Source organism: Schistocerca gregaria, chromosome 2 (genome assembly GCF_023897955.1).
Source record: "Schistocerca gregaria isolate iqSchGreg1 chromosome 2, iqSchGreg1.2, whole genome shotgun sequence".
NCBI lineage: Eukaryota > Metazoa > Arthropoda > Insecta > Orthoptera > Acrididae > Schistocerca > Schistocerca gregaria.
The window spans coordinates 100,040,764-100,056,434 of record NC_064921.1 but is presented as its reverse complement, the minus strand read 5'-3'; positions in this window follow the sequence as shown (position 1 = coordinate 100,056,434).

The following is a 15,671-nucleotide window of genomic DNA, read 5'->3' as shown; positions in this document are numbered from 1 at the left end:
TCCTACCTTTATCAGTACTAGCCAAGATATGTCAGCTACACTATGGCACAAATGTAACCTTATATCCTACTTCAGACCAGTATCCACTAGCCAGTCTGCACCAGAAAGCAGTTCTGTGCAATGCAACAATGTTTGCAATATTTCTGTTCTCTCACTGAGAACTCTCACACTTTATGCACCCTGACATTCAATACAGTTTAGCATACCCTTTTTCAGTGGATGCTTTGGAAAGCACAGAATAACTGTCCAAGGTACTCCATATCTAATTCCTGTTTAGCTCTAACAAGCAAAAGTATTAACACTGTGAAGGTACAGTTGAAATGACAATCGCAAGCAACACCAGTTGCTTCAGCGTGAACATTGGAGACGCTACTGACTGCTTTGTTCCTGGACAATCACTTTTGGCTAAGGGACTGTTATAATGGAAGAATAGTAGCCACATATCTTCAAAATGGGTGAGGGGGGGGGGGGAGGGGGAGGGGCACTGTCACATGCGGTAAAGTACTTTTGGTTACAGGTGACAAATCAGCAGTTTTTTTAGGGCAGGGAGGGCAGAAACAAAAGGTGTTCAGATACAGGCTGAAAATGACATTCACATTGATAAAACAGGCAGCCAGAAAACAAATTTTAATACACTCTGTTCATGCAGACAGCCTCTGATTGTAACTAGAGATTTTCAAAAACAAACAGGAAAATGAGATTTGTCCAGCTGTAATTCAGCCAGTGCACAAAATCAGTTATCCCTACTGCATCAGAATATCCAAGGACTAAGGGGCAAGCTTAATGAGTTGCTTACTTGAGTTGAAGAATTAGAGTTGAGCAAACCAGTTGATATAATCTGCATCCCTGAACATCATGTGACCACTGGTGTAGATACATTAAATGTTACAGGATTCAAGTTAACTTCTTACTTCTGTAGAGAAAATATGGAGATAGGAGGAGTTGCCACATTTGTCAGAAACTGTTTTGATTTCAAGAATATTGATATTAATAAATTTTGCTCAGAGCAGCACTTACGAGCTTGTGCAACAAAAGTAGTATTTCATAATAAGTCCTTTATAATATTACTAACAAAGAGATAGAGGGGCTGGCCAGTACTTACCTCAGCTCAGTACAGCCGATAGAAACACAAAAAAAACAATCGAAAATTTAAGCTCCTAGCTTTTGGAATAAATGTTCCTTCATCAGGGAGGAGAGAGGGGAAAGAAAGGGAAGAAGGGAAAGTGGATTTAGTTACTCACAACCCAGGTTATGAAGCAACAGGGAAAGGAAAACAGGGAAGGTAGCAAGGATGGAGGCATGGTTGTCAGTGGGAAGCCAAAGATATTCTACTGCAGGTACTGTGCCAGCTTCAAACCAAAGAGGATGCATACAGAAGTAAAGAGGTGTATAGTGTAAAGATGTAGGATGGAAAAATGCATGAATGGCTAAAGAGGAAAGGGAAAGAGGAGAAGACTGAAAAGTAAATGGGAGTGAGGTTGTTTAACGTAGGTTTAGTCCAGGGGGATGGCGGGATGAAAGGATGTGCTGGAGTGCAAGTTCCCATCTCCGCAGTTCAGAGGGACTGGTGTTGGGTGGGAGAAGCCAAATGGCACATACAGTGTAGCAGGTTCCTAGGTCCCTAGAATTATGCTGGAGGGCATGCTCCGCTACTGGGTATTGGACATCTCCTAGGCGGACAGTTCGTCTGTGTCCGTTCATGCGCTCAGCCAGTTTAGTTGTTGTCATACCAATGTAAAAGGCTGTGCAGTGCAGGCATGTCAGCTGATAAATGACATGTGTAGTCTCACACGTGGCCCTGCCTTGAATTGTGTATGTTTTCCTAGTAGCGGGGCTGGAGTAGGTGGTTGTGGGGGGATGCATGGGGCATGTTTTGCAGCGGGGTCGGTTACAGGGGTAGGAACCGCTGGGTAGAGAAGGTAGTCTGGGAATATTGCAGGGTTTAACAAGAATGTTACGGAGGTTAGGGGGACGACGAAAGGCAACTCTGGGTGGTGTGGGGAGAATTTTGTCAAGGGATGATCTCATTTCAGGGGTTGACTTGAGAAAGTCAGCTGAGTACGAGAGGGTAATAAATAAGTCATGAATTGAGAAATTCAGGAGATTGCTCAAAGACATGAACTGGATATATGATTACAATACTTCTGACTCAAATGGAAATACAAAGCATTCATCAATAAAGTTACCTCCTCTTTTGAAAATTGTTTTCTTATAAAGGTAACTCAAATCATACAGAAGTCAAAAAGTAATGGTGGATTACACAAGAAATCAAGATATATGGGACAAAAAAGAGACTGTATCTACTATCCAGGAACAGCTCAGGTGTTAGAATTGTAGTTCATTACAAAGAATACTGCAAAATATTGCATCAAGTAATCCAGAAAATGAACCAGCTTTATTATGAGGAAAGATAATTACATCAAGCAATAAAATAAAAACTGTAAGGGATATAGTGAAGACAGAGACAGGTGGGGCCAAAAAGGAAGAGGAAAATATGGTTCTAAAAATACATGAGACTTTGGTAACAAATGCATGTAGTGTTGGAAACCTCTTAAACAAGCACTTGATTTCTCTTCCTGACAGCTTGGGGTTATGAGGTTTCGGTGAACAGTGCAATGGAGTACTTAAGATCAGTCTTTAAAAAAAGCTTCGGTAAGATGGAAATGACACTCGTGTCTCCCAAAGAAGTAGCATTGATCATAAAACCCTTAAAATCTAAGTATTCCTGTTGGTATGATAACATTTCAATGAAGTTAATCAGAGAGTGCTCATGAGAGTTGAGGTTTATCTCAAGTTATTTGTGTAATTAATCTCTGATCAGTGGAGAATTTCCAGACTGCCTAAAATATGCTGGAGTTAAGAATCTTTACAAGAAGGGGGATAAAGAGATACCATCAAACTATTGACCAATTTCACTTTTGCAAGTTTTCTCAAAAATATTTGAAAAGGTTGTGTTCAAGCATCTGACTGCAAATAATATATTATCCAAGTCACAGTTTGGATTTCTTAAGGGTTCTGATATAGAGAAAGCTGTTTACTCTTACAGTGAGAATGGTCTTATTTCATTAGATAATAAATTAGAGGCTACTGGCACTTCTGTGACCTGTGAAAAGCCTTTGACTGTGTGAACCATAGCATTCTCTTACATCAATTAGAATATTATGGTGTCACTGGCAATGCCGTGAAATGGTTTGAGTCTAATCTATCTGACAGGAAACAAAGGGCAAAATACCTGTGCACTAAGCACTCAGTCTTCATCTGATTGGGAATTAATTACAGGTGGTGTTCCTCAACATTCCATCTTGGGTCCATTGCTTTTTCTTGTGTACACTTATGATCTCTCATATGTTACATTGACAGATACTAAGTTTGTTTTGTTTGCAGATGATACAAACATTGCAATAAGTAACAAGTCAAGTACAGATTTAGAAATAGCCACTAATCAAATTTTCACTAACATTAATAAGTGGTTTAAAGCTATTTCAGTGTCATTAAACTTTGTGAAGACCCATTATATGCAGTTCAAAACATGTAAGAGATTTCCTTCCAGTGTATGTATAGCATATGAAGACACGGAGTTCGAAGAGGTTGACAGTGTTAAATTTCTGGGATTACAACTCAATAATAAAATCAGTTGGGAAGGGCATACCACATAATGGCTTAAGGACCTAAACAAGTCTGTATTTGCAGTGAGAATGATGTAAAATGTAGAGGATATAAATATAAAAACACTTGCATACTTTACTTACTCTCATTCTATTATGTCATATGGGATCATTTTCTGGGGTAACTCATCAAACTGAGCAAATGTTTTTAGGATCCAAAAGCATGAGATAAGAATCATTTGTATAAACCTGTTCAAGGAACTTTGTGTACTAGCCACTGCTTCTCAGAATATTTATTTCTTAATGAATTTTTTTGCAAGTAATATATCTGTATTTCCAACCAATAGCTCAATACATAGTATCAATACTAGGAATCAGAACAATCTACATAACAATCTAAAATCACTTACTTTGGTCCAAAAAGGGGTCCAATATTCACGAACTCACATTTTCAATAAATTCCCAGCAACCATTAAAAACTTGGTTTCAGATAAAGCATGGTTTAAACAGAGTTTGAAAGACTTTTTGATAGGCAACTCCTTCTACTGTATAGATGAATATCTTAACAGAGACTATTAAGCCAGCTTAAGTAAAAATGTCTGTTAGATTCCAGTTTTGATAAAACTTGATCACAACAGTAAAGATTGGATATTTTGTGTATGATAAATTTATTAATATTCTATAACAACTTTTCATTCTGACAGCGTGTTAATTCTGTAAATATTAGCTGTTCCAGTTTACTGCATTGTAATTATCTATTTTGACAATCTCCTGACAAATGATCAGGGTAGTAAGTATTATATTCAAATGTTTCATGTTTTCATGTTATACTTTCTGACATGTTCCACACCCACAACAATCATTTCATTTTTTGGGTCTATGGAACAAAACTGAATCTAATCTAATCTAATTTGATAGTATGTGATTACCAAATGCTGTTCCCTTCCTTATGGTCTCACCCTTCCCCTCAATTTCCTGTAATATTATGACTCACACACCAGCTTTGGTGCTGTCAGTTACCATGCAAAAATCAGCTGATAAGTCAGGATGTGACACTATCACAGCAGTTACCAGTGCACTCTTTACTGCTTGGAATTCACTCTCTGCAAGTGTATCCCACACCCATGCTGTCTTCTTCCCTAAAACTGCACAGAGCCTTGGTGCTGTTAACATGTCCAACTCATAAATGATTTTATAAACACTGATGATTCATTTTGAATTCCTTTCAATCCACAAATAAATGTGGCTGTAGGTACACTGGTATTCAGGCTGAAGGGCAATCATTGAAACTGGTAGCATCAACTGAAAATGATAAAAGCCGTGACATGTGGCAAAAAGGTTGGAGTACTTTCTATCAGAAGCTTGATCTAATGTGAATCAACAACAAGACTTTCAACCATAAAATCTTTCCAATGGTTCTTCTAGTTTCTCTGGCTTGTCTGTCTCTGATGTGATAACTATATCAATCTGCCTAGAATTTAATACAATGTGTCTTGACCTGCCTTCTCAACAATGTGCATGGGATGTTATATGTGGAAACTGCATGTTCAGCCACACCATCTTGCAACATGCTTCCTATTTCTTGACTTACTTTTGATCAGTAAGCAACTAGAATGACATAAGGAAGCATAAATTTGCCAAATTCCTTCATGGTGAAAGTGTACTGAAAATTGTCGATTGTCACAGTTTCTGTAAACATACATCACAGTTGTTGATTAATATTTCCTTCAACTCTTATCTGTCTTCTACACCTATTTCGGAAAGCTGTTCAACACATTTGTTGATTGCATGGCTTGTTTCCCTTTTTATCAACTCTCCGCCATCTTCTGAATCCATGTCATCTTCGACTTTCTCACTCTCTCTTCTGTCCTTACACTGTTTCAAACAGCTCTGTAGTTTGTGTACATGGATGGCTTGTTTCTTGAATCAAAGCTGCATCTTTTTCCCCTTTGCATAATGAATTCATCTCATCAACTGTGCTCTGTAATTGCTGAGGAAGTGTTTCCTGATTATTAACTCCACCGGCAGCCTGGGCACCTCCACAAAACTAGTTATTAATGTGTGTCCTTGGCACACTATTTCAAGTCTCAATTGCCTGTTTACTATGGTAATCTTCTCTAAGATGGCACACTTTATCCTAACTTTTCTCAATGGAAGTTCTGGCTACTTACATGTTTGCATTTATCAAACATCGATTCTGCTCTTACTGAAATTTGACTTCATCTCTCCAAAATGCCATGTATTGCTAAATTTCCTATCGTAACCTTTATTACAGGTTGAATGCCCTTTGTAGTTTTCGTCTCTTCCTCTTATAACAACACTTCAGAAACGTCATCGTATTTTATTACATTGATAAGGGTGGTCCCGATTGTTGTGGGCAATGTAAAATTAGCCTCTACCATGTTTTCTTGCAGTCATTGTTTAGTGTACTGTGTCTGTACTGGTTATGTTGTGAGTTAGGACCATGGATTTCAATAATTTTGGCATCTTTCTTCTTCATATATCCTCCTCTGTTTTTCTGACCAAATTGCTCTCGATTGTGGTTTTTTCCCAAAGTTTTGTAGCCACATTTTGGTGGCCTACTATTATTTTGCTCAATATTTCTCCACCCTACCACCCCCCCTCCCCCCACCCCATTTTATGGCCTGTAATTATTCTTCCTCTAGTTAGTCCATCTGCCATTACTTTGTACTTGGTTGCATCTGAAATCTCCTCGATCTGATGAACTTGGGGAGCGGTACCCATTTCTTGAATGCCTGTTCCTCTGGTGATAGTTATTTTGGTTCTGTCAATGCAACAGATCTCCAAAGTGCCCCTCATTATTGCACATACATTGTCAGCTGTGCAGTATGCTGAATGCAAATTCTAACTTGTGAGGAATGTTCCAGAAAGTTCTTATATCCACATTATATCTTCCTGCTATCATTGCTAGTAATGTGACAGCAGCTTAATGTAACAGTAATGACTTCTCCTTGTGTGCACGGTACATCTAGAAACTGTTTTTTCTTAATCATCGCTTCTAGAAATTTGCTTTTCATATGCAGACCCCACTGTCTTTTGCAACTGTCATCTCATGCTTTATTCTCTCCTGAGTTTCCTTTCACCAGTAATTCTCCAGGAACCTTCTTCTATATTAATTGTATGAGTGATGTATGGTTGCTATGCCTCTGATTTTCTCCATCATCATCCCTTTCAAGTGTCGGCATATAAATTCAAGTCTGTACTGTAGTTGCCAAGACAGTGGTAACCATAAACTGATTTGTGAAATCCAGTTTTTTTATGTAGTGTATTCCTTTCATCTTTCTAATTTTGGAATTAGCTGAACTGCAAGAAGTGCTTGTAATCAAATGATACCTCACTTGACATGTTCGCACTAACACAAATTTCAATTCTTCTTACATTTTACTTGCTCTGTACATCAACAGATGTTGTAATGTTGCACAGTTGTGTAATTCATTTGATCTCACATCCTCATCAGACATTGTCCTGTCCTTTAGTTGCTGTTTTATGTACTTCTTAAACACACCTTCTAGCTTCTTTGCCATCTATGAATTGATAACTTCTTGCTGACATTGTGAGAGTAGTGTGTGTACATCTCCAGTTTTCATGACTGGTTTCAGATTTGTCAGATTTGATACATCCAGTACTGAGTTTTTGTATTTCATTCTCTATCTTCTCTTGATTCATATTCTCCAGATGATTTGCCATTTCTTCCAACCTTTCATCAATATATTCCTCCAATTTTTCCTGTCACAACTCCAAATTTTCATCTCTTCTTCCAGTTTTTAAGATTGTCTCCTGACTGCTCTTATCTGTGTTCTGACTCTCTTATTTCAATTCATTAACTATCTTTTTCACTTCTTGCACTTCATCCCTCACTTCCTCAGCTGTTTGTTTCATTTCCTCTGCCAGCTTAGTAATTTTATTTTGTTTCTCCCTAGGTTTCCTGAATACCATTCTGTATCCTCTCTCTCATGTCCTTTTCATTCATGATTTTTTTCTCCCATGTCATTATTTTCTTTCCTGACTTTTTTTTTCAAAGCCACTTTCTTATCATTTTTTTCCCATTCCTTTAATCTCTTGCCTGATTTTCTCTTGTATTTTTTCTCCAATGTACTTATTTTATTTTCTCACGGATTCAGAAATTTTCTGATACTGAATTCATCAGCTCCTGTTTCAATAGTTCTGTCTGTGAAGCTGCTTGTGATCTTCCCAAAATAATATTAATTCATTTCTGGTTTGATTTGGTGCTGTTTTCTTCCTCCCAGTTACGATTTGTCATTGCTGCTTCCACACTTTGTTCTCTGACCTTTTCTGTTTCCCAATGAGTACTGCTGTTCACTGCACTGTTTATATTCTCTCATGTGATGTTGTCCACTACACTATTCTTGTGATCACTACCTGTTGATCTTGACTGTTTCACAGTATAAGTCGTATGATCCTCTCTTGACTCACAGAAATCTATACTTCTGTCTTGCTTTATTATGCCCTCTGTTTCATAACCATCCTGGCTTAATGTGCATCATGCTTTGCTTCATATTAATGTTCGAACTTGACTATATACTTATACATGATACGTAGATTGACACACCTATTGTACAACTGATATTTTTACTTATCATACTCTACATAACTTCCATCACTATAACACATTCCTATCCAAATTTTTTGTGATGCTGGTGTTCAACACAGCTATATCATTGGATGTGGAGCAGAACCCACAAAACCATGAACACAGATAAAATACATGAAATATTAATTTGTGCCAGAAAGTATTAGAAACTATTGTGGAATGATCTTTTGTTCCTTGTCCAGTGATACCAAGAATGCAAAAGGAATGAACACAAAAACTAACATTAATGAACCTGACTGTGCATCAGAAAATCCAAAAGGAACTTGCATCCTGAACATGGGTTCACTAATTTATGTGGAACACCCATGCATAGGAAGTTTCCTCAAGCCAGAGAACTAATTGTGAGCAAGCCACGCCTTTAACATCTACACTATGAGTTTCATGTGTGCAAAATCATTGGATAATGCTTATTTTATTGGCCCTAGCTATAGAACCTAAAGTGGGGATCTTCACATAGAACATTTGATCTGAAAGAAAGCTGTCTAATGGAAACAATATTTTATTTAAACTAAAAATATCAATCCTATGCATAAATCATGAGAAAATGTTGTAACATTTATGAACACAAATTCTAGAAATTCTAATTAGTGGCTGTAATTGATCAGCAGTGTTACTTGACTGGACGAGAAAGTATGCCCTGCTGAAATTAAAGTCAATTAGGAACTCAGTCACAGAACTTGTTAATCTCACAAGGAAAACAGTGACTATAAACTTGGTGACTTATTGCAAAGCTCACACTATGGCTGACTCTGAGCCAGGTACACATACAGCATTCCAAATGTGCAGACAAAGAATGTCCTATGATGCTGGTTCTGCTACTTATTCTCAACATAATTATACATGACCACTGCAGTGAACACTGCCTTTGTGCAGGCAGCTCTTGATTGAAGACAAGGGTGCGTTGCTATTGCTGGAACTCTGCTCCCTGCTTGTCTGCTAAAATGCACTGATCTTTGTCTCTGACATACACTGTTAACATGCAAAAGATGTGCACAACTTTGCATCCCCATAAGAAGTCTAGCCACAAATCTCCTACGATTCCCTAAGAATTCTCTAAATTTTTCGGAGATTCTAGTTGCCTGCTATCTTTTTGTGCTGAACCATACCTGCCTGCCAATAGTCGAAAATGCAAAACACTGTGGTCCAATAGAGAGGATCTTTTTACGTTTTTTACATACAAAATCCTGTACAGAGCAAAGCATCATGATTTGACACCAGTCAAACCAAAAAATTCCATACTATTGCTAAAAAATGGGCAACAGCACTGATAAATACACCAATGGTACATTTTCATGACCAAGAACCAGTGTTGCATCAGAGGTCCTCTGAAATTCCAAGGCTAGCTCACAAGGCTAGGCCATTACTTTCTGCAGGCTGTGTTTTCCTCCTAAAAGTATCAGATGGCTGTCTGCAAAGACCACCAAAAAACATGAGAAAGCTGTGCTCTCCTGCTGCTATTTGACCATTGGGCTAGGTGAGGCAGTACAAATACACAGTAGCTGCACTCTTGGCTAGGCACTGGAGCCATCACTTCTGTATTGTCATTATCTGATTCACTGGTCTGCTCTCATGCTAAAGACCAATTTTTTTCATTTCATTCTCTGTCCCTGCCATCTCAGATTTGACTCATTGTGCCTTCCGATGGACACATAATTATCTAGAAACAGCTGACTCACGCACTACGTTAAGAGAAAGGAAATGAGGCTACGAACTGAGAATTTATAGTCACTGTGATTTTATATCTTCCCAATGGAACTAGGTCTGATATCATCCTCTAATTACAATCTTATTTTTGTGGAACTGACATTTAAATTTGGTAGCCACATTTCAAGCTTTATTCATAGTTTGCACTACAGAAGCCAACATTTAAATAATAACAACAGACTAACAGACTTGAAAACATGAGCACTGTGACATCTGTAGACACCACAAATTTTAGATGGTGGTAAAATTTGAACCTCAACATGCCACCTTAAATTTAAATTAAGAATTGAATCTTAATTTTGTGGCTCTAGGATTTAAGTCCAAGTCCTTCAATAAGTTTCTTATGATTCAGTGCAGATAGACCCTTCCTCGTTCATCTACTACCATGTCTTCTATTGGCTGATATTCCAGTTTTTTTATGTGTGTGTGTGCGAGTGTGTACCTGTCCTTTTTTCCCCCTAAAGTAGGTCTTTCCACTCCCGGAATTGGAATGACTCCTTACCCTCCCTTAAAACCCACATTCTTTCATCTTTCCCTCTCCTTCCCTCTTTCCTGATGAAGCAACCGTTTGCTGTGAAAGCTTGAATTTTGTGTGTATGTTTGTGTTTGTTTGTGTGTCTATCGACCTGCCAGTGCTTTCATTTGATAAGTTACGTCATCTTTGTTGTCTTTCTGCTCCCAGGATTGGAATGACTCATTACCTTACTTGGGACTAAGTCTCATTAACAGGGTGGAAGAGAAACCAATTCAAAAACCAGTTCATGCACTTCCACCATTGTTTTGGTAATGTGTCAGATGGTGCATTATCCTGTTGAATAAGCATTCTTTTGCATAGCAACCTTGGTCTTTTCTCAGCTAACACAAATTTCAAATGATCCAACAATGAAGCATAGTAGAGTTCAGTTATAGTTCTGCCTTGTCCTAGTAATCTATGAGAATTAATCTACACTACAATGTCCATCACCTTACCAGCTGACAAAATCGTCTTTGCCTTCTTTGATGCACTTACACCTGCCTTTGTCCATTGTTTTGACTGCCGTTTTGACACTGGTGTGTAATGATGAATCCAGGTTTCATCAACATTCACAAATCAGCATTTTGGATTGTGATTAAAAATCGCCAGGCATTGTATTGAACTGTTTTGTCGGATGCACTTTTGGTCTATTGTGAGCAATCGCAGCATGCACCTCATGCACAGCTTCTCCATAGCCAATTCTCCATGCAGGATATTATGCACTCACTCAGTTGAGATGCCTAGAGTCTCAGTACCCTCAAAAAATTTTATTCAGCAGTCTTACATTACCATACCATGGATTTTGTCAGAGGTTTCCTTTATAGTGACTTCAGTTGGACAGCTGGAGCACACTTCATACTCAGTACTCATCTGACCACATTTAAATTCATTAATCCAAACGTAAATGGTCATCAATTATGATGCAGAGTGCATGTGAACCTCATATAATTGAATTTTGATTTCTGCAGCAGTCCAGCTGTTCAAATGAAAGTATTTAATAACAGCATGAAACTCAATTTTCTCCATTTGCAGTTGCAGTCAATACACTGACAAATTCAGGTGCCTGTCAACAAAGAACTGCATGCAGTGCATTGCTGAAATTCCTTATGTGATTCTTGGAATAATCAAGCTTACCAATCATGAATGCCCAACAAAAGTGTTTAATTCAGCCACAGAAATTTTTGCACTAAGATCTTTGACATGAGACCATATAACTCATCCTTGATTTGTTTTGTTCTTATTGGGTCTGATGAAGTGTAAGAATACTGGACTACCTGCAAAGACACATGGATCTGAATTTGTGGATGAAATTCAATTGATGTTAGGGTCACATTCAACTTGGCATATCACTATTAACAACTTGGTGTAGCCCATAAATCCACTGTCAACAACTCGGTGCAGCCCATAAATGGCTTTTTCAAGAATACTCACCTTATCAACAGATTTCAGCATTTGGAGCAAGTCACTTGCCTTTGTAGTACGTTCAGTATTAGTGATACTAGTTACATATAATAACAACTGACAGGTCATATGATTCCATCAAATATATTTTCCTGGGTCCTACAAGGTACAAAGCACATTGCCACAAACATCAGTCAGAGCGAAATAACTTCAGGTCCAGAGAGGTTAGTTGAGCTACCTCAGGGCAGCAATATTGTTCCAGGTGACTCCACAGAGTTACATCCCCACACGTCCTTGACTATATGATTATATATTTCTCCAAAGCTTTCAACTTTTTTGAGATTTTTGACCAACTTTTCCAGTACCATTTCTGTGTCAATTTCACCACTGAGAAATGCAGGGTTGATATACAGTTGCAGGTCATGCACTTCAACTTTGACTCTCAGAGCCATGAGCTGTCTAAATGACTAGATTCTTGCAACTGGAGAGAATGTTTAAATCAACTCCAGGCCATTGGTTATCTTCTTAGCAAAGATCCATCACTTCTACAGTTATTCCTCAAAACAGTCCTTCAGTCAATTACCCTTTCATTTGTTGATCTGTCTACAATTTTCAAAGGTTTCATTACTCACCTCTGACCTGATTTCATTACATATACTTCACTTCGCTTTCAATGATCTGGACCATGTAATGCATTATTGACATTGACCTTTCTTGCATTTTCAATTATGCTAATACCATGGACTGAAATATCTGATGAATCTCTACCCAAAACAGATACTTGAGCAGGTGTGATGCTTGAAGCATGGTTTTCTTCGTCATAAGGATTGAATTCTTGGCCTGCATTGACTGGAAGCCTTGATGCTTGAAGCATGGTTGTCCCCATTACATGATAAGTCATCATCAGGGTTGAATTCTTGGCCTGAACTGACTGGAAGCCCGTCTTTTTCATAGCTGTAGAATGTTTTTGTTGGAATGTTGTACATTTATATTCATAACATTGACTGTGTCACCAAGGATCTCAACAGTGAGTATTATGTTTTTACTGCTCAACAGTTTGTCAGTTAGTTCCATGTCATGAATGTGTTCACTGTGTAAGACTGGTGTATTTGTATTTACCTTTTCCTAATTAAATATTCTTACCATAGAAACAGTCCACAGTCATAAATAAAAAAAGGAGTATCATTCAGAAATGTAGTGATCAGTTGTGAAGCAAAACAAAAATTGTTATCTGAAAAGTGTGTTTTGTGAAATTGGACACGGTTGAGATTAAGATACTGGTGTTTCATTGAGAAGACTATGTGAACTGGAAATGCAGAATGAAAATGTATCTTAACATAAAGAAATGCTGTATAGTGGCTTAAAGAACAAAGATGAGCACCATCAAGGTGGATACTAGAAACTGCAATGAACTGTGTATTTGGAGCAATCTCAATCAAGTAGCTAGAATTCATGAGTGATAAGGAAACTGCATTTGAATTAATGAAAAAGTTTGATGAATTATACTCCAAAGAATCAATAGCACTACCAACTGTATACAGATAAAAGTTGGATAACCTGAGGTTAAAGACACAGTGAAATATCAACATTCTTCACTATTTATGGGAAAATAATGAATAAATTAAAATTAGCTGGTGTGAAAGTGATGGAAAAGGACAAGATAAATTACATGTTGAAAACCATGTCATAATCCTTGAGCTGTATTTGGTACTTGATCAATATTTTGAAAGAAGAAAATCAAACAGTTGAATATATGAAAAGTAAACTTCAGATAATAGATTTCAAAGACAAGGATGGAAGTGAAAGTGTAAAATCTAATTCATTTCACACATAAAAACAATGTGACCTAACAGGGGCAGTTGTGTTAGGGGTGTGGCAAACCAGGACATCTCAAGAGACTGTCACTAGTCAGGAACAAGCTACGACTCATGCACACATGGTGGACATCATCAAGGTGCTGGTCACAGCAGTTGGCAACATGGGCAAAGGACAAAGCGATCAGTGCACCAGGGACAACAAGAACTGGTCATGTGGTCAGAGTAAACATTCTGCTTTGAGAGGCTGTTGTCACCCAGGACACTGAGGATATCAACAGAATGGAACCAGCATGAAAATTTTGTGATAGATGTACATCATACAGTGTTTTATAATAGTGTTGAACCAGGTAACATCAAAAGAGATTGATTGGTTATTAGTAGAGACCAGATTACATGCAACAGAAGGCTCTTCTTTTAAAGCACCAAAAATTGAATTTGCAATGTAAAAGGCACAAGTGTCTATAGTCTTATCAACTGAAATCCAGGTAAAGCTGTCCTTGAGTTCACTGCATATTTCTTCCAGAACGTTTACATAAATTGTCAGTATGTATTTTTTATGCAGTGTTGATTCCTCTGGCATATTTTGATTTAAGCAGTGTTTGTGCAGGAAGATTTTGAGGACAGGGTTTGTAAGTTTGTGAAGAGAAATATTGCTTCCAATGAATGCTTCACATAGGTCCATAATAAACTGATATTTTTGGTTACCTTTGGATAAATTCCTGCTACTGCAACTTGCTGTTGTCAGAAGTTGTTACCATGGTCCTTTCTTTTGCATTCCCGCAATATGAAGACTTGTCTTCATATGCCGGTCTATTTGAAACTTATTTTTGCACAAAATGTTTTTCTTGCAAACTTGACAATATAAAACAATTCCATCATATGTAAATGTTCCACGATGGCCAGCTATCCATGAAACAATGTTTATTTTTTCGGTCGGCAACACATAATACACTATATGCTGTAAACTCGTTCAACTGTGTACAAGTAAATAGAAAGCTAATCTGAAACAATGGACATGCACCTAAAAGTAAGCGTAGTTTAATTTAATTGTTGCCGACACTTCAGTATGACAATGGAAGGGATTAACCAGGGCCGCGGGTGTTCCTGTTCTACTTCTGTAATGATTTCACTATGCAGTGGCCTCTTGGTTAGCAACTGCACATAGTTCTAGGTCACAGTCAATCTGTGAGACATCAATACTAGATGAAGCTAGAGACTGTCCATCATTTTTTTTAAATATTGTAAACATAGAGAGAAAATGTGCATCATTACTAGTTTTTAGTTAAAATATGCAATAATTGTTAAAAAAGAGCCACATATGCAAATGCATATGCAACATGCACATGCATATTGTCCGGTGTCTAGTTATTAGACAGTGGTTGCACACATCATCCTGTTAATAATGAAAACTATTTTTCTGGGTGTGTAACCTCAAAAAAGCCTGTTAACATAAAAATTACAGATGGTATTTTTGCAAGCTATAAAAATAGCAAATGTAATTAGTTACTTTAAAATTTATGATGATGTGATTCCAGCTGAAATGAAAAATGTATTTTAGATGAAAGGTATGGACAGACATTTAATTAGCTAATAACAGAAAAACACAAAATTGTATCCATAGGCAATATCTCACAGGTTTTTGATAAAGACAACAACTTTCCTCTGATTGGTTGGGAAAAAAAATAGCCTGTATAAAATCAGATGTAAAATTTACATGAAAGAGATTAATATAAGTAGTGTCAGCAGTAAGGATAGCATGGCAATAAAGGAGAAATGGAATTCTACTCTTTGACATGTAAATTTTAGCAATCTGAATACCTTAAGTAAACATCATTAGCAAATGGGTTGTCAAAAAATTTAAAATCACTGTTTTAGGAAGAGTAAAGCTTGTACTGAAAAAAAAATGCAATTTACATTTTGGAAACAACAGAAGCAAAGCAAAATAAACATTAGAGATTATCCAAACTGATTTGAATGGGCCTGACTTAACTCGTAAT